Source organism: Pseudonaja textilis, chromosome 2 (genome assembly GCF_049901715.1).
Source record: "Pseudonaja textilis isolate UNSWEBS1 chromosome 2, rPseTex1.2, whole genome shotgun sequence".
NCBI lineage: Eukaryota > Metazoa > Chordata > Lepidosauria > Squamata > Elapidae > Pseudonaja > Pseudonaja textilis.
Genome location: NC_141991.1, coordinates 179,303,866 through 179,317,752, shown reverse-complemented (window position 1 = coordinate 179,317,752; position 13,887 = coordinate 179,303,866). Strand labels below are relative to the sequence as shown.

Here is a 13,887-nt window from a genome sequence, read left to right as displayed (position 1 = left end):
TAGTTGAAGTTGAGAGAATTGTGAAAGACTCCCTTTCAAGGACATTGCAACTTGGTAAGATAGAGGGAAGAGCATGGGAGAGTGTTATTACAGGTGTTCTTCTGGATTTCTATCAACAATTGAAGCTTGGCTTTGAAGCTTGTGGAGAAGAGAGTCCTAAGAGCCTTGGATAATTAAATAAAGTGCTGTGTGTGCTTTTTTTTTTTTTTTTAGTTGTGTTACTCCTCCTACCAGCTCTATTGTAAACCTTTATTTTTGTAATATTTTTACTTTTGCTTTTTATTTTAAAGGGAAGGCCTCAGAATTTTTCCTTTTTCTTTTTTTTATTGGGACTTTTCTTCCATCCATATTTTTGGTTTATTTTTATGGTTTATTTTTATTTTTATTTTTGAGACCTTTCAATTGGATTAAGGTGTGAAGAACCTGAAGAAATTTTTCTTTCATCCTTTCCTTATTATTATTGGGCTTTTTTCTTTTTCTTATTTTTATATTTTATCTTGGATTACAATTGACTATTTCATAATTGGATTAAGGTTCAGAAGAACCTGAATAATTTTTTCTTTCCTTTTTTTTTTACTACTATTGGGCTTTTTACTCTCTACCACTTTCATTTCCCACCTTGGATTATAATTGGCTACTTTACTAATCGGATTAAGGTCTAAAAGAATTTGAAGATTTCGAATCGTTCAAAATGATAGGAAACTCATACCTTCTGGCGCCTCAACTTCTACTTCCGCCTCCCCACCATCTGGAGGACAACGTTTAATTCAGACAGTGTTAAAGCAAGATAAAGAACAAGAAAATGTGACTCTACAGATGATTATGCAAGGGATCCAAGATCTCAAAACAAAATCAGATACCATTGAAAAGAGAATAGAGAATATTGAACAAAGAACAGAGAACATTGAACAAAGAACAGGGAAGCCTGATGAAAAAATTGAAAATATTCAACAAATGATGGTGAAGTATGATGAGAGATTCCCAAAAAATTGAAGAAGAAGATAAACAAAGAGATGAGAAGATTGGAAACATTGACAGTAGATTAACAGTGGTTGAACAAGATAAAAGTGGGATTCTGAAGTGGGAGATGGACAGATCAGAATTCTATCTTAGATTTCAAAATATAGAGGAAGAAAAAGAACAAAACCTAGCTGCAATAATGATAGAAATTCTGGATGAAGCCTTGGAAATAACAGAGGAGAAGATGATGGATGGAGTAGATGAGGTATACCGAGTTTTTACAAGATATGCGATGAGAAACAACCTACCAAGAGAAGTTCACATCAGATTTACAAAAAAAAAGCCATTAAAACACAAATATTACAAGTGGCAAGAGAGAAGACGTTGAAATACAAAGGCAAGGAGATTGTGGTTTTAAAACAAATACCTAGAAGAGTGAGAGAGATGAGAAGAGAATATCGATTCCTGACTAAAATATTATTGAAAAAGGAGGTGAATTATAGATGGCGGATTCCAGAAGGACTAATGTTTACATGGCAAGAACAGAGACATAGAATTGATTCAATTGAGAAAGCAGAACTATTCTACGCAGAATTTCTTGGAAGGAGAGAGGAAGAGGCAGAAAAAGAGATCTCACTAGTTGAATTCCAAGAGGAAGGTGCAGTAGGTGGACAGGTGGATATCAAAGAACCATGTGAACCAAGATCTACGAGAGCTGCCAAACCTAATTACAAAATATAATCATGGAAAATACTGTTTACAATGAATATAAATGGACTTAACTCAGCTGTTAAAAGGAGGAAAGTAAAATAAACCCTCCCTATTGGCTAATTTACCATAAGCAAATTTGAGTATCTGCGCAATATTTCCTGTGTATTGATTTGCCTTGTGCCTTGCAAAATCTGATATTTGCAAGGTTGATAAGAATCTAGATTCTGGGAGGTAATATGCATTGACATAATAATTTTCACAAAAGAGAGAGAGTAGCCATATGCTAGCAATCTTGTTCTTGCTCAGACAACCTCTATTAAAAATTGACATATCCAGGCTTGCATTCACAATCTTCAATAAATTATTCTGTACTATTATATCTTTATTACTGCTTATTTGGTATTGGATGTTGTTTCTTTATTCTTTTTTTTTTAAAAAAGAAACTTCATTACAGGCATCCATCTAAAAAGATTAGATGGATTTTATTAAAGTTGTAGTAATTTAATACCACTAAATTTATTTTTCCAATAACATCTTAAGATTACTAATTATCTATTATTCCCATTTGAGGATTTTAAATAAAGGCATCCTCAGTTTTGCAAAGAGTAATTGTACAGAATTTACTGACAACACAAAATGACATATGGAAGATTTACTGGTTGTCCATATCATATCTGATGACTGTCATTAAAGCTGATGCCAATTTTTTTTCAGCTCAAAACAAATCAGTCAATCCAAGGTAAGAACCCTTGCAGTTTCTTTTAATTCTTTGTTGGCAGAATGATTATTTCTTAATCAGAATCTTTACAAGATGACAGTATAAGGAGAAAAAGAATGACTACATCAACAAAGGCTCTACTAGCATGACTATTATCTCAGATGTTACTGTGTCGTTAATCATCGATGATTCAAGAAGGTAAACCTGAACAGCATTAACTATATCCAGGTGATAAAAAAGAAAGAGAAAGCAAAAAAGAAAAAAACCACAGCCATTTTTAGAGTTAAGAAAAAAATATCTCTCAAGAATTAAGCAGATTTGAATCTACTTAAATCTGTCCATTTACAAAACAACTAAGTATCAGTAGAAAAAGATTTTTGGTTTCTGAAAATTACTTAGAGTTTAGAACCCTGTTCATTGCATCATGCAGAGGAAGAAGAATGACAAAAATGCCCAAACTATAGGGTAGACGTAAGTAATTTAAGATCCACTATGCCAAACGCAGTTTATCAAACATGTCTGGTAATAAAGCCAGCAAAACAAAGCTAAGTTTGCTACCTACTTGAATGGTTTGAGATTTTCAAAGATTAGTTAAAAGCTAATCAAAACCAATCACAGTACATTTAGTTTTATGAGCTTAGCAAAAGCCAAATCCAGTTGGAGCTACAGTTCAGATCTGAATTCTCTGCATTTATTTACAATGTGCATCTGTGAAAAAGAAACACATTTACAGTATAATAAAAATCAAAATTTGCAGAAAATCAACTTATTACTGCCATAAGTGCCAGTAACCTACAAATCATAGCTGTTCCATCTGCATACCTAGAGTTTCCTCAATGCAAAAGATGTGAAGATGAAGTCAGAAAATGGCAACAGAAGTAAAAAGAAAAAAAGAGTACTAAATGAAAAACAAATGGTGCTGAATATGATTTAGCAACCTGGAATCCTGGCAAAAAGGCCATGAGCCTCTTTTTTATAGCATGAATCAGGATTTTTTTAAATTAAATGTTCTTTATTCAGATAATTATCTTACTTACTTTATTTTGCAAACAGCTGTTTGAAAACCAAAGGTTGTTAATAATCTTACCTAAACAATAAGAGGTTAATAAGAGGGATAAAGAGCGATCTTATTAAAAGAAAATGCATCATAAGCAGATTTTTTCATTTGGAAGATTATGTTTACCTTTGCACTTCTAGTAGTTCTGTCAAGTAACAACTATGTGTGATTCCTCTACCCAACCCAGTTTTTAAACACTTTAATTGACAAGATTATATATTCAACACAGGTAGATTTAGTTGTTCTTCCTTCATTTTGATCACCTGAGCAATACTGTCAGATTAGTCCATTTGAATCAAAAACTGGTCTGAATTGCCATTATATTCAAAGATTCACTTTTGTGTCTTAAAAATATTACACTAATCCTAGTTTATTTTATGTAATCCTTAAGGGTGGGAGAAAATTTTGAATAGTGTAGTCTAGCAGCAAAGACTGTTTTCAAGGATTTTTATAGACAGAAATCCTTACAAACATCCAATCTGAGATTTTCTCAGAAAATCATAACTACATCATAGACCCGGGGTGCCAAACATAAGGCCCATGGGTCAGATCCAGTCAATGGGGTGTTTAAATGTGGCCCACAGGGCTGGCCTGGGAATAGCAAGGGACCGGTCCATGGGGCCTCTGGCAGCCAAAATGGGGCACACATCATTTTCAGCCCGGATGGCCTCCTGCAGCACCCTGCTGGCCAATCAGGGCATGGGGGGCACATGTGCCTCCTGCCCCATTTTGGTTGGCAGGATGCTGCAGGAGGCGTCTGTCCCATCTCGCCCCCCTCTGGCCGGCCCACAGAGAACTACAATGCTGATCCTTGAAGAAATCCAGTTTGATACCCCTGCCATAGATGAATAAGCAGTGTACTTGTGACTTGTTCCACAATTCCACATTTTCATATTTAAGTATTTTACCTGATTGTTGCAAAGTAGCTTATTATAAAGTGGAATAAGGACTCCAGTCCTCTGATTTGGTTCCCTTAGTCAAAGTTGGCAACAATTCTCCAAATGCTGCATTTCTCCAAATTTACTGACTTGCACGAGGTCAGGCTTTTCACTGATTCAGCCTTTAGCTTCCATTTATATAACCCTACGTCCTTTCCATTTTTAACAAGCATTGCTTGAAAGGTGAGAAACAGGTCACCAATCCTGAAGCTTTGGCAGTGGGCCTCTTTTTCCCTCAGTAGCACAATTACAACAGTTAAGAAAGAGGTTCTGTTCTGAAGTTCCCAGTTCCCAAGTTTCTGTCTAAGGAGAAGAGAGATGAATTTCAGAAAGTCTGCTAAATAATATTGAGAACAGCCACTGTTTCATCATCATCATTTGATGCCTTGAATCAGAAATCGTCCAGCCACCCTCCCTCCTTTTCTGAAAAGGAGGCCTTATTGACATTTTTTATTTCAGGTTTCGCCTCCTTTCAGAGATACAAATCAAAGGCATTTAAAACAGCAGATCCTGAAGAACCAGTCCGAGATTCCCTAAAGGCAGTAAATTAAGCTCCCTTAACAGAAGCAAATATACCGGGGAAAGTTACAGAACAGAATAGTATAAAATAGAAAAAGAGTTGGTAACAGAATGCAATAACCTAGGATTTCTAAATAGGGGTTTTTTTTGCCTTCTCCCTTAACAAATGTCTTTCTTTTCCAACTGGGTTCTCAAAAGCTTTATCAGAACTGTTTCCAGTTTGTCCTTTTCAACTCTGTCTATGTGGGTTTTAAACAATAGCCCACTTGCTACTCTTGTGCCACACAAAATAAACACAAACTTCCATTTTTTTGTCAGAAGATCTGTTGAAAAAAAAAACTCTTCATCCCAAAACTTAGAAAGCAAAATCCGAAAGGAAAAGGGAGGTGTTGAGATGCTTGACAGAAGATCCAGAAGAAATTATTTCAATCAACTTCTACTTTCAAAAAAATAAATAGGAAAGCCACTGCTGCTGTCCTGGCAATTTACCTGGAACCAACTTTAGTTAAGTGACTTTAGTTAAGAGTTATGTGGTTTACTTTAAGCCCGCTTTTCCCAGAATGGCATGGTTACTTGGATGTATGGAATGTAATTCAGACACTAAAGGTCCCCTGAATTGAAATAAAATATACAAATCTCCTTGGCATTAATCCTCCCACGAATGCTATAACATCCCTTTACTATTCCCCCTCCACACACCAAAAGTGTTGAATCTGTTGCAATTTCTGTCTCCCAGGCAATTAATCTTGTTCCTTATAAAAGGCCTCCTATACTGAAGGGAGGCAGGAGCTAAACACATGATTCCAGCAACTATCTCTTCCCCCTCTTCTTCATTCAAAAGGCTCTTTATAGGAGGAGGAGGAGGAGGAAGAGGAGGAAGAAGGGGGGATCAGCAGCCCCAGTTGCTAAAAGACTCTGGGAAAAAAAAAACAGTACAGTCCTTGACTTAGGACCACAACTGTGCCCAAAATTTGTGTTGCTAAGCGAGACAAGTGAGTTTTGGTCCATTTTACAACTCTTCTTGCCAGAGTTAAATGAATCACTGCAGTTGTTAGGTTAGTAACACAGTTATTAAGTAAATCCAGCTTTCCCATAAAAACTATTCTTGTCAGAAGGTCGCAAAAGGGGATCCTATGAGCCTGGGACACTGCAACCATCATAATAAATATGGGCCAGTTGCCAAGCATCTGAATTTTGATCATGTGACCATGGGGATGCCACTATGTTGGTAAGTGTGAAAAGGGATCCTAAATCACTTTTTGCATGCTGCTCTAACATTGAACGGTCAACTAAACGAGCTGTTGTAGGTCGAGGACTACCTATAATAGGTTCAAGTAGTATATGGCTTGAAAGAAGCAGCCGCCACATGATGCTCCGTGCCCTTTTCGGGGGTAATTTCCATTGCAATTGGTGCCTGACTTCCGAGTTTAACATCCGCTCAAGGATGAGGTGGAAATCCAAATTCAATCTAATTTAGGAGCAAGAAGTCTTAACAGCATTAACGAGCCAAGCAGGGTAGTGGGGGCCCCTACGACAACTACTCACAGGACTAAAAATGTAAATGGTCGATACAATTAAAACGTACCTTTATTTTATTGGCACTTCCAACAAAATCGGGCTTGAAACATTAAAAGCATGCAGAGCAGCAACAACTAATCAACCTGACAAACATTTGTACACTACACGAGGCTTGCAAAAAAACAAAAAAACAAAACACCACAACGCTACTCAAGGAAGCCCTTACAAGTTGCTCTATTTCTACGACACAAGGTGCATCGAAGGGTTAACCTACACAGGTTAGTATGGGGCCCCTATACGCTCGTGGGGTCCACCACGGGCACGAGCCCCTCAGGCCCATGCCTTAAAACAGCCCTGGGTCCCCGGCCGAGCTTCCGAAGAGCCTCTCTTCCCCCTAAGAGCCGCCTGAACTTAGGCTGGCGAAGGACGAGGCAAGGCGGCGGCGGGGAGCCAAAATTTTCACGGCGCAATATTGCATAATTCAGGATGCGCAGTTTTCCCTCCTTCTCCACTTCCTCGGCGGGATCATCACGCACGCAACGACACACACACAAACACAAACAAACACACAACACCACCCCCCAGGTCCATTTCGGAGAGGAACCCAGCCAGAGGGGGCTGCCAATAAGGAGACTCTCAGCCCCTCAACGGAAGGCATTCCTCGGGGATTTTACCTTCTTCGTTCAACCCGGTGGGAGATAAAGCGGCGACTTCTTTTCTGGTCCTCCCTTCCACAGCTCAAGGATGTTGGACGGAAACCTGCATGGTAGTTTGCAACCGCGAGTAAATCAACTCCAAAGAGGGAATTCCAAGAGGGAGGGGGAGGGGAAAAAAAGCACCCCCCAAACAAGCCCCAACCCAATCAAAACTCCAGTCAACCCAAAAATGGAGGGGGGGGAGGGTGTTGTAATGGGCAAGTTGGCCTCTTTAAACCCGCGCTGCACAACGCACCTCAGTCGCCGGGCAGACAGCGACCCTCCGCCAAAAAAAAAGACGGGAGAGACGGAATTCCCGCCTCGAAACCGCCGCCGGGACATCAACAAACACTCCGGCGGGACTCGCGCGGTTGAGCACCGTCCTCCTATCCCGAAAGGAGTCGACGAGGTTTTCCCCTGGCGGACGCGGCTGGGTACTTGCACTCTCCCCCTGGCAAGGGCCAAGCCGACCGAAGGGAGCGTCGCTAAAGTTTTCCTCTTCCATTTCAGCGAAGGAAAAAAACAAAAAAAGATTACTGGTTATATCGGAGCAAGAACGGCGGGAAATGTTTGCAAAAGCAAAAAGTGAAGTCTATGACCAGAAGTATTGACTGTTAGAGGAAAGCTGAAAAGAACAAGAGTATTTATGTATTATTGTTGTTGTTGTTGTTGTTGTTGTTGTTATTATTATTATTATTATTATTATTATTATTATTATTATTAATGTTGTTATATTTTTATATTTATTATTATTATTTTATTTTATGCTTTCAAGTCCATGTTGGTTCTTGGCAACTGCTTGCACAAATTCCTGCAATTTTGGGGACAAGGTTTTGGAAGAAGTTTGCTATTGGCTTTTGTTTTGTTTTGTTTTTAAACTAGGGCTGACAAAGGATAACCAGCCCAAGGTCACCCAGCTGGCTTTGCCTAAGGCAAGATTAGAACTCAAGCTCTCCAAATTTCTTGTCCAGATGCTTTAACCATTAACCATTACATCAAACTGCCTCTCAGTCTCTGAATCTTGAACTACTTGATTTCAATTCTGATAAGTCTTCTCTGCTTGGGGATCATGGAAGTTGAAGTGTGAAGGGAATCAGGTTAGGCATAAGAAGATAAGAAAAAAACATATTGAACTACTACACAATAGGCCCATTAGATACCCATATAGTAAGATTATAAGCAGGATGGAGGACAAAGGCCATAGCATTTGTGTATCTCAACATTTCAGTGTTCTATTTCAAAATATACAACCACAACTGGGGCCAGAATTCCCACTCCTAAGCAAATCACTGTAGTTGTTAAATGGATCATGCAATTTTTAAATGAATCTGGCTTTCCCCCATTGACTTTGCTTGTTGAAAGCTGGCTGAGAAGGTTGCAAATAGCAATCGCATGAATTCTGCAACCATCGTATATACATACCAAATGCCCACATTTTGATCATGTAGCCATGGGATGCTATGATTGTCGTAAGTGTGAGGATAGGTTGTAAGTTACATTTTTCAGTGCTATTGTAACTTCAAGTGGTTGCTAAATGGTTAAATGTCAAAGACTATCTGTAATTTACTTCTTTTAAAAACTGTCAAATTGGTAACTAAATGGAAGGAAATTCCTTTACCTAACTTCTTACTATAAGAAGTAATGATTCTTAAGAGATTTGTTATTACCTAGGATCTAAAGTTTCACATCCTATTAAACAGACTTAGCAATAGAGAATGTTGACAAAGGGTAAAATGTTTTATAACCTGAGGATTAAAAAGAAAGAAATTGAGTGGGAAAAATAGTTTATTCTGTTATAAGGAGGGTTTCTTTAGCTTTCTGTCTGTCATTTCTTCAAGATATTCAGAGCAATATGTATGATATTTCCCAAGACTTTTATCATTACAAGAAAGACTGGGCTCATGCATCATGATAAGACAAAAAGTAATTTTATTTTGGCATCAAACTTATGTCAATTTAGCTGCTGTGGCTTATTCAGCAAACCACAGTTAAGGGCAATGTGTGAATCCAGACAAAATTAAGACTGCAAACACTTCTTCCTTTCTCTTCTTTTTTGCTTTAACAGGAGTATGGATATAAACCATAAGGCACTGGAGGATATTTCTTGGCTTTGTGTGTGTGTGTATTGGTTTTCTCTAGCCTGTGTGTGTGTGTATTGGTTTTCTCTAGCCTTTCAATATTAAGATTTCTTAATATTGTACATTTTTAGTTTGGAACAAGCTCTTCTGCAAATACTGAAATGTCTTGTTAAGAGAACTTGCAAGATATTTGCTTTCACTGCATGTTTTTCCTCCCTGTGGAGGGAAAGACATGATTGTGTAAGGGGGCTCCACCAAAACTGTTAAGGTCACATTCTACAATTACATCACTGTATCATTAGATATACACCCTTGTTCTGGAGATGTACAGGAAAGGGAAAGGCAGTTGCTCAGGCATGAGAGAAAATTATTTTTCATTTTCTTAGCAATTCTCAGACAGTCCCTTTTGTTAACCGTTGTGAAATCGTAAAACGTTTTATTTTAAAATTATTCATATTCATCTAACAAAAGACACTAAATTTATGGAGTCTTGTATCTTATGGGCATTGGCCCAAATCTGATATGGACCTAGAACTGCCTTTGCTTATGAGACTGGATGAAAAAGTGAGGCATAATATTCAGGATTCAAGAGAAATAGATTCAAGTCCTTGTTGATTGTAAGGCTACCTACATTAGAGGTTTCTCGACTCTCCAAGAAGTAAAAAGTCATGGAGTTCAGCTTTCATATGGCCCAGTTATAAAATCAGATTCTAATGTCTTGTAACAAATAGCCAGAGAAGGAAGTAAAATAAGTTGAGAAATTTCCATAATTTGCCTCCAGGCCATAAAAAGAAGCTTTAACTAAAAAGTTTCTAAATGTCTAATTGTGATCACAATGGGTTTCAGGGTACCATTAAAGGAACAGCAGTATTGGCTATAAACAAGACAAATTGAGTTAGGAAATCTCAAGTATCTGCTCATGATTAGCTTTTGGATAAAGGCCAATTGCCTGTGATGGATTTTGGCTTCCATTGTCTATACCCTTGGAGGTATCAATGGGGGAAGATGTCAAAAATTCAAGTCAGTGACTGTACCATTGAAACCTTCCCCATTTTTTAAGTGTAGCCATAAACTTGGCTTTTTTGATCTCTCCCTGCAGATATCCCTGTGGATCTCTTTGCCAAAATAATTGGGTTAGTTGGACTCCAGCATCAATCTGAAAATTACAAATCTTCCACCCTGAATGAAAGTTTGAAATTTGAAGCATTTTAAAGTCAGGGAAAAGGTGGAAAAATCTGCCTTTGGAGACAAGTCTGAGCTGATACTTATTCCTGCCTACTTGTTTGTAACTGCTCTTCCCTAATTTAAACACATTAACAGCTGAGATTGGCCTAAAATGCAGCCCACGTGGTTCAAGATGATTGAAATTATTTATGCCCAAAATCTACTAAAGCAAACTTTCAAAGTGAGATGTTTGAATAAAGGGAGCTATTGTATCCTAAGTCAAAGAAGGACTGATCATGTTATCAAGGAAGTGAGCCCAAAATGAATGTAAAAAAATATGTTCTATGACTAGGGCAAATATAACTTTTTAAAGATGATTATAAAAACAAGCAATTTTAGAAAAAGGAATTGAGAAACTTTCCTTTGTTTTAATTATCAAATGTACAAGCAACAGGCAAGGGTTAAAAAAAAGACTAAACTGAAAAGGTAGTATTTGGCATCTTCAGAACATATTTGTAAAAGAAAAAGTTACCTATGGAAATGCTTTCAAACTCAGTGGTAAATTTATTGATCTATGTTTTTTTTCTATACCTTTTCTCATTCTGCTATCAAAATTTATTCTTGTTTTGATCATGTGATAGCTCTCAAGCGCTAGAGCGTATTTTATAAAGATGATGTTTTGAAAATAACTATGCCCTTTTTGAGTGATTTCTTTGTTTAGCATTTCTTTTTTTATTGTACTTAGGAGATTGTACTTATATACTTTTTTGTGTTGCTTTCCCAGCCCATCCTTCCTGATGGTCAGGTTCATTATAACATGGTTAATTCTAGTATGTTATGCTGAAAGAAATACACCACATGCTTTAACATGATACTTATTCACACATTTTAAAAACAAAGGCTGAGTTACTACACCCTGTTGAATTATAATCAATTTCAGTCTATGCTAATTGTGATGGAATCTGTTCCAGTGTATCAAAGTTCAGCTTCCATAATCTCCGAATCATTGGCCATGCTGTCTTAAGGAATTATGAGAATTAAAAATCTGAAAAGCACGAGATTGCAAAACAGTGCCTAAATCAACACATTCTTTGTGAATGGTCTTAATGTTCTTGAAACAGCTTATTAACTACAATGGAATCTTTAATAGTTTTTATTATGGTTTTCAACAGAGATAATTTCTAAATCACAGAAAACAATTGTTCTTTATTCTGACTGAATAGCCCCCACACATATTTACAGAAGTATTCAGAAAATTAGAACCAATATAGATCTAGGGAACGGAGGCAGTTACAAGGCTAGAAATCAAGTCCTATCAAAAGGAATTGAAGGTACTACGAATATTTAGCTTTGAGAAGAGAGGCTTTTGGGAGGATAAGGATAGCATTCTTTAAATTCATTAAAGAATAAGATGTGTTTGTCCACTGTTCCAGAACACAAAAAATGGATTTAAGTTGTAGGAATATAGATTTTCAATCACTACGAGAAAATGATTTCTAATATTAAGAGAATGGAATTAATTATTCTGAGAAGTAGTGAGCTCCATCCTAACGGAAAACAACAACGATTTCAAGTAAAGCCTAGGCAGCCATCTGTCAGTGGCTCATTAATTTGGATGTTTGTGCTGAATATGGGGATAAAACTATGCCTCTGTGATTCAGTAATCTCCAGTTATTCTGAAGAGATGTTAACCTGTTCGACACTTAATTCCCTTTTAACTATTCTCCAGGGCTCTCAATGCTTTCTTCTGAGTAATGAAAAGAGACAGCATAATTGTGTATTTGTCAGAAGCTGGAAAATTGGCAAGACTACATGCTGGGGGAAAAAACTCCGGCAAATTAGGTGAAGTCTGGCCCAACACTTAAAAGGAACTAGGTACTCAGTGTTTGGAATAATCATTGTATTTTTCTCCATTTGAGTGCTCTAAAGCATGTGAAGTAGTTTCTACGTACAAAATTAGTGCTAAGCTTCTTACTTTAAATTACAGTGTTTTTCTAATGAGTCCTTCCCATAAAGCTGAGAAGAAAACTTCATAATGAAGTCTTAAATCATTTAAAATTAATCAAGGAGACTGCTAAGATTGCATAAACATTTCATATGGTTCTAAAGCAGTTCTAAGACTATTGTAGCTAGAACAAAACTTTTTAAGAGTATAGTAAAGCAGAATAAAAGTTATATAAGCCATTCTATAGACTTAGAACATGTTAGTGTACAACAGCATCTTGCCCATCTTTGTTTATCTTAAACATTTAGCAGGGTTAATTTTCTGCCTCATATTTCAAAACAATTTAACCAAATATGGACATTTTGGGAGAGATGATATGTCCTGCAGAGAGCAAAATGTCTTAGGGCTACTTACTTCCAGTTGATGACATTTTATAGTTTTTCAAGCTTGTGATATATTAGACAAAAGAAAAATATTCAAGTTACTATATAGCTTGACTTAGTATTTGAAGAACTATCCAAGAATTCTAGGATTGTGGTCGCCTTGTGGGGAGATGAGTGGCATAAAAGTTCAATAAACGCACACATAAACATTGTAGAGTGGGAAGTTGAAAAAGCAACTGGAAGAAAATGACAAAACACTTTTGTAATACTGCCAATATTATCTAAATGCAGTCACTAGAAGTTGAATTCAACTAGATTGCCTTCAACTTCATCTTTCAGATTCAAAAGCTGGAATATTTTTCTTTTGTCTAATATAACAAAAATTTGAAAAACTGTAAAATACCATCAACATTTTGCTCTATGTAGGACGTATCATCTCTCCCAAAATGTCCATATTTGGTTAAATTGTTTTGAAACGTGAGGCAGAAAATTTTAAATACCTATTTCAGCCTGCCAATGGCAGAATTTACATAGCTAGTAATTACAAAAATTACATAGCTAGTAATTGCTTTTTGAGGTATCTACCATTAGCTACTTCATGTCAATTTTCTGATTTCAGTTTTCCATTGTTCTTCATTTTTATTGTAGGATCCCCTTGAACTAATCTTAAAATTAAAAAGCAAGAGTGTGAATTCAGGATTTCTTAACTGGAATGAGAAATTTAGCTTGCTGACTAACTGGAGTAGGGACAATGCTTATTTAAAAGAAAAATGCTTAATCAGATCAGATCAAAGTATACTATGTCCAACACAAATTCCATGAATGCACACTAAAAACTAATCAGTATTGCATTGTTCTTTTTGTAAACATACCTGTTTAACAATTCTTAATCTCCTATTTTTCAGCAGTATTTGTAATTCAAGACTACCCATGAACAAGAAAAAGGGAGAACTCAAAGAGTTTAACCTATACAGAAAAAAAAAACCATTTGCAAAAGTTAATTCCAGTGAATCACATGAAAATCTGTAGTTTGGGTTTCCAAACTGTTTAAACTTGAATGCCTAATTGGAGAATTGTTGGCATGATATTTACACCTCTTCTTTCTTCCGTCAGAACCAAGAATGATAAGATGAACCCAGGTAGGACAATTCTTCCTTTATGACTGCGATAGGTGGTCCTCATTGACCAACCCCTATTTGGA

General features: G+C 36.8%; 1 protein-coding gene across 2 annotated transcripts in view; it reads right to left on the bottom strand.

Annotated features, from left to right (window-relative positions):
• The window catches only part of MOB3B (MOB kinase activator 3B), a 92,222-nt gene extending 84,700 nt beyond the window's left edge, over positions 1–7,522 (bottom strand). The window contains exon 1 of one of the 2 annotated variants that reach the window (XM_087926548.1): positions 7,373–7,522. The gene's annotated coding sequence lies outside the window, so the exon portion shown is untranslated. Of the gene's footprint in view, positions 1–7,095 lie in introns of both variants that reach the window. The other variant, XM_087926547.1, reaches the window with a different exon arrangement.
• Positions 7,523–13,887: the final 6,365 nt, after the last annotated feature.